The following is an 11,991-nucleotide window of genomic DNA, read 5'->3' on the forward strand; positions in this document are numbered from 1 at the left end:
TTATAAATCACACAGAATGGAGTTTATTGAAAATCTGAAATAGCACGAAGTTTCCTGTAAGGGGTAGGGTTAGGTGTAGGGTTGGTGTAGGGCAATAGCACATACAGTTTGTACAGTACAAAAACCATTACGCCTATGGGATGTCCCCACTTTTCACAAAAACAAACATGTGTGTGTGTTTAGTTTAGCTAAATCTGAACAGGTCGCGGAAGGATCGAAACATGAAATTAAGCGTCCTTCAGGTCGATCGCTGCAAACCAATCCTGGGGCTGGATGCATTTGACTTGGCGCCTGTTCGTCAGCATCTTGAACGGGAGCCTGTGCAGGGCCCGGTTCAAGACTCGCTGGTCCAGGATTGGTCGAAGACAACCGCCTTTCCTGGGTACGATGAAGTAAGGGCTGTAAAACCCTTGCCTCATCTCGGCTGAAGGGACCGGCTCGATTGCATCCTTTGCCAGGAGGACAGCAATCTCCTCACTGTAGCAAATTAGCTTAAAAGGGAATTGTATATCAATAATTACAATTAATTATGATTAATTACAATTATTTATATCGGCTGACACTAATAACTGTAGCAGAATTAAATTTCCATCAACTGATCTGTTCGTCCAGCGACCATTCAGTGTAAGTTCATATCAACTCTAAGAAAGGATATTTTCGTGGCCACAGAAAATACTTTCCTAAGTATTAATGCGTTAGAGCTTGTAGTAAGAATCGAAAATCGTAAAGGGACATTAATTTGCAAGGCAGAACCAGAAACTCATGTAATTTGTGCACACAACTTTTATTAACTAAACGCTAACACACATAACTAATCTAAACAAACAAACAAACATACATACACTCACGCGTATATACAAAAGGGGAGATAAAGTGGATGAATGAAGCCATTAGAGAAAACAGAATGCAGTTATGGAAAGAGTCAGTTAACCACCTGAGTTAAACTATCAGTGCCGTTTATAACGGGGTCTATAACTTATACTAAACCTCTGTTTAGTGTAGTTAGATGTACCATACTTGCACTTCCATGGCTGTTGGTGTGTGTCTGGAATGCAGTCTCGGATGAAAAGTCTTGATGGTTTCAAGGTTTTGGACTCGCGATCATGTTCTTCTGGGTTGAAAAGTGATGAATTCCACAAGATGTTATTCTGGTTCTGAGGTCCGAGGAGCTTTGGTTGAATGGAAAGTCAAGGCCGCAAGGCCTGACGCAAAACTTAAGTGTTTCCGAAGAGTTCTAGCTCACATCCTTTTAGGATCTAACAGAACCGCAGACTGAGATATGTTGGAGCCCACCGGGCATGCCGGTACCGGCTCAGGCTCTCCACATGGGCAGCAGTCCGGAGATTTAGCAGTAGAGCTTTTTGCAGAAGAGAGCGGGCGGAACTGTGAGTGAGCCTTTTAAGGTCTGCGAAGAGTCACACCTCTCAGGATTGGCTTGACCAGTGAGAAAGGCTGAATGCTGGTGATTGCTGGCTGCGCTCTGGATCGGGATTGGGGCTGGTGAATTCCTCCTCCGCAAGGCAGACGGTGAATGAAGAGCCGTTATTCACTAGCATCCACTCCACAAACGCAAGGTACACCAGATCTAAAAAGTCCCTTGTGTGGTCCTCCAGTGAACAGTCCAACTGCTCCAGGTATAGGAGCTGGATGACTGGTAAGTCCATTCCGGGAGAGGGGAGAAACAAAAAACAAACAAAAAAGAAAGAAAGAAAGAAAGAAAAATGCAGCTATATTTTAGATGAAAACCGGGAGGCTTGTGACTGTCCCATTGACTGCCAAACAATTAACACTGTCAAGAAAAGTGTAAAAAACATAGTCAGAATAGTCCAACTGCCAGCAGTGGTTCAACCATAACATTATGAAGCTACAAGAATACTTTTTGTACGCAAAGAAAAAAAAAAAAAAAACTTTATTTAACAATTCATCTCCTCTGTGTCAGCGTAGCTCCATTTTGGAGAATATCCGCTGGACGCAAACTGCGTACGCTGTTCCATGTCAGCCACACCTCACGGATCCGTCTTCTACATTTGTTTACGCTTTGATTTGAATGAAAACAGTGTATCCTTGTGGCGCGGCTGACACAGAACAGCGTACGCAGTTTGCGTCCAGCGGATATTCTCCAAAATGGAGCTACGCTGACACAGAGGAGACAAAAATACATGTTACAACTAGCAGGTGTTATCCCACGCAAAGTAAATAAAGTCACATGACTGATTGTCCGAATGATAGGGTAGAGTGGGGGAACCCCCCCCGCCCTTAAGGACTGTGCAATGTTTTTTCTGTGAAACAAAAGTTAAATGTGTTCAGAAAAGTTATCATTGTTTTAGTGACAATGACATAAATTGTAAACCAAGTATGAAAAATGTCCAGAGTTTTCATGTTATTAGATTATTTATGCCCAAGGGGGCATTTTACCCCACCTATGCCCCCCAGTCTGACAAAGCAATTTGCTTTAAACCTTTACAGCAAAATTACAGTACAGGCAGCTTTAGCTTAAAATTAAAAAAAGAATATAGGCCTAATCAATAATTATGAACTACAAAATTATAATAGCCTATATGAAAAAAAACTATTGTTAGCTGATGCTAACTGGCTAGCTAATTAGCTACCTGATGCTAACTTGAGGTATTTTTTAAATATAAAGTCCAAATATTTTTAGTCAACCAACTATATAGAATACATTTGATGGAAAAACAAAGGATTTGATTTTCAGAACAGAATAACTACAGTAATTGCCCATTGCCCCCTGGGGGCATTTTACCCCACAAACTATGTTTGAGAAAAAGATTATGTCATTCTGAAAACATAATTATGTTTTTATTAAATAACATGTACTCCCTATCTACAGGCCCTACTGTTCTCATATCATATATAACTGTGAAGTTCTACAAAACAACATGCTTTAAAACACTTTTTTTCTTACTGCTGAAAATTAGATAATTTACTGTGAAATACGTTTTCTCTCCGGTACATTGTGTAAGCTTCATGGTGAAAACGTCTACATCACTCTTTTCAACGTACTCCATAGTTACAATAAAAATGTATCTTGACATTATCTTGTGGTTATTTTGGGAAAAACAGTTCCCAAGTTCATGAAACAATTGATGCAGATGTCAGAACATTTGTGTCTGTGTCAGCTCTGTTTACTTTTCTTACTATAGAAATAATTCATGTACACATTTTCATTTGATCATCTTTATTTTCTCAATATAAGATCACTGAAGAGTTGTTTGTATTTCCATTTGAAGTTTCTTTCTATTTTAAGCTGTTACAGTAAATAATCAAGCACAACAATAACTTTCTGCTGAAAACTTCTGTAATCTATGGACTGCACAGTCCAACATACAGTAATTACAAGGTGCTTTTAATTGCAAGGGCATGAACCGGCTCGTAGCACGGCCCTTCCGTATCCAGTTTGACGACTGGAAAACACTAGATCATCTTGTTTTAACATTGTGTTACATCTTTGCAGTCATCTTTAACAACTTTAAAGGCAACAGGCTTACAATCATAATCGCAGCATGGTGGGGTGTAGTTGCAGGGGTTACTGCAAGGGTTGTTGCATGCCACTTTCTTGCCTTCGTCCTTACAACCGTAATCCCAGCATGACGGGACAGGGTTGCAAGGGTTGCTGCAAACTGGCACACAGTATGCCACTTTCTTGCAGTTGTCTTTACATCCATAATCACAGCATGATGGGATGCAGTTGTAGGATTCAGAGCAAGGTTTAATGTAGCATGCCACTTTACAGTCGTCCTTACAACCATTATCACAGTATAATGGGACAGGGTTGCAAGGGATGTTGCAAACTGGCACACAGCATGCCACTTTCTTGCAGTCATCTTTACATCCAGAATCACAGGCTGATGGGATGCAGTGGTAGGATTTAGTGCAAGGTTTCACACAGCATGCTACTTTCTTGCAGTTGCTGTTAAAACCATAATCGCAGCATGGTGGGACGTGGTTGCAGGGGTTGTTGCAAACTGGCACGTAGCATGACACTTTCTTGCAGTCGTCCGCCGGAGTGACGGCAAAACATCCGACGGGGCAAGAGTTCACTGACTTTTCACAAGACATAGTGTGAGCTGCGAAACAGAGAGAGAGATTGGGAGAGAATGACAAAAACTGTCTTTAAGTATAGCTATTTAAAAACATTTAACCCTTGTCATTGGTTAAAGCATGCCAGTTTTCTGAAAGAAATGATAATGTGCAAAACAACCCAGAATCTGAGTTGAATACTTACATGTTTTCAGTTGTTTTTCTTGATTGAGTTTGAAAGGCTCTTGTCTGTCTTGCTGGAAGCAGCTCTTCTCTTGCTCTGATGTTTCTCTCCTCAGCAGCCCGGTATATATTCACATCTTCATCTCCACCCGTCCACAGCTCAGAGCTCAAGAGTGTGAAGAATTTCCCGTCTCATGAGAGGAACAGTTTAGTGTTCAGAATTAATATCACTTACATAAATTAAATACAGCATCAGAGCAATCTTTACATTGTTACATAAACAAATTGTGTCAATTAAGTAATAATGGGGAGGGAAGTTTAATGAGAAGTAATGACAGTATAACACAATGCTGAAATTAAATATCTTTATAAATTAATTAATTTCTATTGTATTTTCTGTTCTTACCACAATCTTCCATGTTTTTTGCATATATAAATAAACAAATTAGGAATATAAACCAAACCCAATCTCTAAACCAAAATCGTAATAATGATTTTAAATGAATTAATTTGTGCTTAGACATTAAAAATAAATCTTACTAATCCTACTATATAATCTTACTCAGTTGCAGAGGCGGACAAAGTACACAACTTCATTACTTGAGTGAAAGTACAGATACCACTGGTCAAATACTACTCCACCACAAGTGAAAGTCGTAAAGACAGATTTTTACTTTAGTAAAAGTACGGAAGTACATGTTTTTAAAAGTACTTAAGTATCAAAACTAAAAAGTAAATGCATAGTTTTATTGTCGCATTGTTGTATACTTACGACCTTATGCCACTAATGCAACCTACTGAATACACGGATTAGCTTGTATTATCTTTGGAATTAAGAGCTTTTATGTTACCAAACATATTGAAATGGAACAACTGAATGAAGATAATCATCTTTATTTTTTTATTTAACACTCCTACAACTACATTGAACTCATTTTAATACTTGTTTAAAAGTTACAAAGTTATTTTTCAAAGAGATATTGAAGTCTATGATATGGTTCATTTTAGGCAAACAAAGCAAACATTGAAAAGAAAACAAACCTTTAATCTCTTCAGAAAACTGGATCATACTCTCTCAGTATGGCCACGGGTGTGAAGGTTGCACCAAATAACCATCTTTTTGATTTTGCCATCAACTGATCAGTGTTCATAAAAGTTCAGAGATCAGTGAACTTCACAACATGTGGCTAGGGTTGGGTATTGTTTGAATTTTATCCATTCCGATTCTGATTCTGCTAATTGATTTCAATTCTTATTGATTCCCAGTTTAGATTCTAAAGTTTTCATTTAGCCTACTTTTTGATCTTTCGTTTGCAAAAAATATATGTATTTATGTGCAGTGTTTTGACAATAAAATAATTTTCAGATTTATATACTTCCCTGACCAGTTTTTAGCAGCAATTTACCAGTAGGCCTAAGTTTATATATATGTATATGTATATATATATATATGTATATATATATATATATATATATATATGGTAAAGTGAGGGCAGTCATTTTTGAAAGATATATTAGCCTACCATTTGTATTGCCATAGTTTAACTACAAAAATTAAACTATAGTTACTATAATGAAACTATGGTAAATTTGTGGTTACTGAAGTTACTACAAATAGCATAATTATGGTTACTATAGTGAGATAATAGTAAAATGTGTGGATATTGTGATTTTACTGCAAATACCATAGTTATGGTTACTATAGTAAAAACATGGTTAATTTTCCAAAGGGCTTTAATGAGTTAACATGCCTTTTTGTAGTGCTTTTAGCTGTGCAGTAGCGCAGACATTTACATTAGTTTAGCGGGGTAGATCCCGAGGTTGCCAGATTTGCGTAAAAAATATCAGCCAAATGTCTATTCAAACCTAGGCGGAAAACTGCAGGCCTAGAAATACTGTAAAGACTTGGCAACACTGGAAGGTCCTGGCAGATCGCAGGCCGGATTTTCAAAGAAAAAAAGGTTCAGTGAATCTGAAATACACACAATATAAAAACTGCTACATATTACGACTTTCTACTTAGGGACCTTGATATAATAAATGTAGTTGAGTAAAAAGTACGATATTTGTCTTTCAAATGTAGTGAAGTTAAAGTCGCAAGTTTCCAGAAAAAATAATACTCGAGTAAAGTACAGATACTCAAAAAGTGTACTTAAGTAGAATACTGAAGCAAATTTACTTCTTTACTGTCCACCTCTGCTCAGTTGTAGTATCATCTAACAGCCACAAATGCAGAACATAAGCTTAATTACTGAAATGTAATATCATTTTTGAGATTATAGGAAAAAGTCTCACCTATTAGTTTTTACTGACTCAAGCCTGCAGTTACTAAAATAGTCAGTCATAACTCATCATCAGTATGTTAATTTGAGTAGAAAAAAAAAGCATCATGTTACAGTTTTTCACAATCATTTTTGCACTAATAAAAGAACCTTCATGTCATTTTTCAAAACTATCCTAACTTTCAAAATGCACATAATTCACAACCAATGATCAAAATGCACATTTTTCAAACCACGTAACACTTTTTCCAAATTCTTGGATACAATACACATGAACCAAAGATCTTTTGTTCATTGATCTAAGATCACTGGTTCAAAATGACACAACTTAACATCTAAGTAAACGCAACTCACGCACTACATCTGAATTGAGTGTCTGTTCATTTCATTACAATGATCTAACTATCAATTGATACAACTGCTCAAAATGCTACGTAACTGTTACATTACACTTCAAGCATCGTTTTAATGGAGAATGATGAACAATATTACAGTTTTTCTCAGTCGCTTTGGTGCATTTCCCGAATCATCCTTATTATTTGCAAAGAAGTATGTGAAATTCAGTGTTGGGCACGTTACTTTAAAAAAGTAATTAGTTATAGTTACTAGTTACTTCTCACAAATAGTAACTGAGTTAGTAACTGAGTTACATCATTATAAAAGTAACTAATTACCAGGAAAAGTAACGATTGCGTTACTTTTTAAAAAAATGTTCAAATGTCAAATAACTTTGGATGCCCCCAATATTAAATATGTTAAATTAATGAAATGGACACTAAAAAGAATAAATTATTATTATAAAACATTGTACATTAATCTACACTATTTATCTACTGACACTTAGTATCAGTCAGTCAAGCATTATTATATAATATTTTGATAATTTAATATTATATGATGATAGAACTTTAGTAATTAGAATAACCAAATATGAATGCATATTTGTCATCAATATAAAACGCCCTAAGGATTAATGAGCTACTGGGTTCATGAATATTAATCACGTTGTCTGCGTTCGCTCGAATTGATTTACTGAAATCAAAACAGGGACGATAATAGGTGAGCGCCAGCCAATGAGATTGTCGCTTGCGCATTAGTTCCGCCCACTACAAGAGAACCCGGCAGTTCTTAAAAGCTGAAGAATTCCAAAGGAACTCCGTCATTTTGACAGGGAAATAAAACAAAGAATATCGTTTATATGTAGCGCGTCAATTCTGCATGTTATGAAAGACTCTCTTGCTCTGTATCTTTCTTTGTGTGCGTGTTTGTGAGAGAAAGCGACGGCGAGTCGTGCGCCTTCACACTAGAGTTTATGGTACATCAAATACAGCTACACTGCGCATCCATTCAGATGAACTGAAAAATTAAATTCTAATAATATAATATAGTAACGCCACATTTTATTGTCAGTAACGGTAACGGCGTTGTAACGGGGAAACAGTGATTCGTTTGATTACTCGTTACTGAAAAAAATAACGCCGTTAGTAACGCCGTTTATTTATAACGCCGTTATTCCCATCACTGGTGAAATGTAATATAATTTTTTAGATTATAGAAGGCTTAGCTATTAGTTTTTACTGACTCAAGCCTGCAGTTACTAAAATAGTCAGTCACATTTCATAATCAGTCTGTTAATTTGAGTAGAAAAAATAAAGATAGCATGTGACTCACTAAATAATTCCATAAATCAGTTGGATTTTAAAGTTGTAATGTTACTATTATTCTAGAATGTGTGTACAAACTTGAAAACTTAAGTAACATAACTCTAAATCATTTAGAATATTTTAAATATGAATTTAAAATGACATTCATTGATGTATATGTAATGATAGAAATATATTTCTTTGTGTGTGTGTGTGTGTGTGTGTGTGTGTGTTTAGTTTAGCTAAATCTGAACAGTTATGGGTTTGTATGGGATTTGCATGGGATTACTTTGAGGTAATTAAATACAAACTACCTTAATATGAGAAAAACATTATCCATTAACATTTGAACACAACAGAACCCATTCAGACATTTTTATATCAGGGTTATAACTGAGTTCATACACATTTTCATGACTTTTGAGGCAAATTTTCATGCCGTAATGTTCCATTAAACTCAGGGCCGTGTACTGACATTTTGGGGTGCAGGAGCTCAACTCGAAAAAAGGGTACCACTCTTATAATTATTTATACAAAAATAAAATTGCATACTCTTGAACATCTTTTAATTACTTAAGCTAATTAACTCTATACACTATAGGACTGTTATACTAGTTACATGAAATCAACAAAATCCATGTATATCCATTTTGAATCTAAATATATAAAATGTTGGGGAAAAATAAATTACACGTAAAAATTAAATATTTTCAATCTTTTTCAAATTCAATCTTTTTACGCACTCTTTCACAGATTGGAGAGCCTTTGCCCATCTTTACTTCTGAGAGACTCTGCCTCTCTAAGACATCCCTCTTATAGCTAATCATGTCACAGACCTGATGTCAATTAATTTTAATTAGTTGTTCTCCCAGATGAATCTTTTCAAAATGTCTTGCTTTTTCAGCCCTTTGTTGACCCCGTGCCAAATTTTTTGAGACCTGTAGCAGGCATGAAATTTGAAATGAGCTCATTTAGTGGAGAAAAGTGTAAAATTTCTCAGTTTAAATATTTATGTTCTCTATGTTCTAATGTGAATAATATATTGGCTCATGTGATTTGAAAGTCTTTTAATTTTCATCTTTTTTAAATTTAAAAAAACGTACCAGCATTTCCAAAATTTGGATTGTACTTCAATATTTGTGAAACTAATTGTCTGGATTTACGTGTTTTTCCCAAACTTTTCCAGTATCCTGGAAATTGCTATTTTAACATTTAGTCACTTTTCCAGGTTTTTCCTGACTGTAGCCTAAACCAGAAGGGTCACTGACTGAAAATCCCAAGATCATGAAATAATTGATGGAGATGTCAGAACATTTGTGTCTGTGTCAGCTCTGTTTACTTTTCTTACTACAGAAATAATTCATGTACACATTTATATTTTTAACATCTTGATTTTCTCAATATAAGATCACTGAAGAGTTGTTTGTATTTCCATTTGATGTTTCTTTTTACTTTAAGCTGTTACAGTAAATAATCAAGCATAACAATAACTTTCTGCTAAAAACTTCTGTAATCTATGGACTACACAGTCCAACATACAGTAATTACAAGGTGCTTTTAACTGCAAGGGCATGAACCGGCTCGTAGCACGGCCCTTCCGTATCCAGTTTGACGACTGGAAAACACTAGATCATCTTGTTTTAACATTGTGTTACATCTTTGCAGTCATCTTTAACAACTTTAAAGGCAACAGGCTTACAATCATAATCGCAGCATGGTGGGGTGTAGTTGCAGGGGTTACTGCAAGGGTTGTTGCATGCCACTTTCTTGCCTTCGTCCTTACAACCGTAATCCCAGCATGACGGGACAGGGTTGCAAGGGTTGCTGCAAACTGGCACACAGTATGCCACTTTCTTGCAGTTGTCTTTACATCCATAATCACAGCATGATGGGATGCAGTTGTAGGATTCAGAGCAAGGTTTAATGTAGCATGCCACTTTACAGTCGTCCTTACAACCATTATCACAGTATAATGGGACAGGGTTGCAAGAGATGTTGCAAACTGGCACGCAGCATGCCACTTTCTTGCAGTCATCTTTACATCTAGAATCACAGGCTGATGGGATGCAGTGGTAGGATTTAGTGCAAGGTTTCACACAGCATGCTACTTTCTTGCAGTTGCTGTTAAAACCATAATCGCAGCATGGTGGGACGTGGTTGCAGGGGTTGTTGCAAACTGGCACGTAGCATGACACTTTCTTGCAGTCGTCCACCGGAGTGACCTCAAAACATCCGACGGGGCAAGAGTTCACTGACTTTTCACAAGACATAGTGTGAGCTGCAAAACAGAGAGAGAGATTGGGAGAGAATGACAAAAACTGTCTTTAAGTATAGCTATTTAAAAACATTTAACCCTTGTCATTGGTTAAAGCATGACAGTTTTCTGAAAGAAATGTTAATGTGCAAAACAAACCCTGAATCTGAGTTGAATACTTGCCTGTTTTCAGTTGTTTTTCTTGATTGAGTTTGAAAGGCTCTTGTCTGTCTTGCTGGAAGCAGCTCTTCTCTCGCTCTGATGTTTCTCTCCTCAGCAGCCCGGTATATATTCACATCTTCATCTCCACCCGTCCACAGCTCAGAGCTCAAGAGTGTGAAGAATTTCCCGTCTCATGAGAGGAACAGTTTAGTGTTCAGAATTAATATCACTTACATAAATTAAATACAGCATCAGAGCAATCTTTACATTGTTACATAAACAAATTGTGTCAATTAAGTAATAATGGGGAGGGAAGTTTAATGAGAAGTAATGACAGTAGAATACAATGCTAAAATTAAATATCTTTATAAATTAATTAATTTCTATTGTATTTTCTGTTCTTACCACAATCTTCCATGTTTTTTTGTATATATAAATAAACATATTAGGAATATAAACCAAACCCTATCTCTAAACCAAAATCGTAATAATGATTTTATATGAATTAATTTGTTCTAAGACTTTAAAAATAAATCTTACTAATCCTACTATATAGTCTTACTCAGTTGTAGTATCATCTAACAGCCACAAATGCAGAACATAAGCTTAATTACTGAAATGTAATATCATTTTTGAGATTATAGGAAAAAGTCTCAGCTATTAGTTTTTACTGACTCAAGCCTGCAGTTACTAAAATAGTCAGTCATAACTCATCATCAGTATGTTAATTTGAGTAGAAAAAAAAAGCATCATGTTACAGTTTTTCTCAATCATTTTTGCACTAATAAAAGAACCTTCATGTCATTTTTCAAAACTCTCCTAACTTTCAAAATGCACATGATTCACAACCAATGATCAAAATGCACATTTTTCAAACCATTTAACACTTTTTCCAAATTCTTGGATACAATACACATGAACCAAAGATCTTTTGTTCATTGATCTAAGATCACTGGTTCAAAATGACACAACTTAACATCTAAGTAAACGCAACTCACGCACTACATCTGAATTGAGTGTCTGTTCATTTCATTACAATGATCTAACTATCAATTGATACAACTGCTCAAAATGCTACGTAACTGTTACATTACACTTCAAGCATCGTTTTAATGGAAAATGATGAACAATATTACAGTTTTCTTGAATCATCCTTATTATTTGCAAAGTAGTATGTGAAATGTAATATATTTTTTGAGATTATAGAAGGCTTAGCTATTAGTTTTTACTGACTCAAGCCTGCAGTTACTAAAACAGTCAGTCACATTTCATAACCAATCTGTTAATTTGAGTAGAAAAAATCATCATGTTAATAAAGACAGCATGTGACTGTAACAGGGCTGACGAGACGTGAGACGTGCGGATCCAAGTGCAAGCTTTTATTAACAGGCATGGTCATAAATACAGGCAGGTTCGAGCAATAGCAAAC

Source organism: Onychostoma macrolepis, chromosome 23 (genome assembly GCF_012432095.1).
Source record: "Onychostoma macrolepis isolate SWU-2019 chromosome 23, ASM1243209v1, whole genome shotgun sequence".
NCBI classification, from domain to species: Eukaryota; Metazoa; Chordata; class Actinopteri; order Cypriniformes; family Cyprinidae; genus Onychostoma; species Onychostoma macrolepis.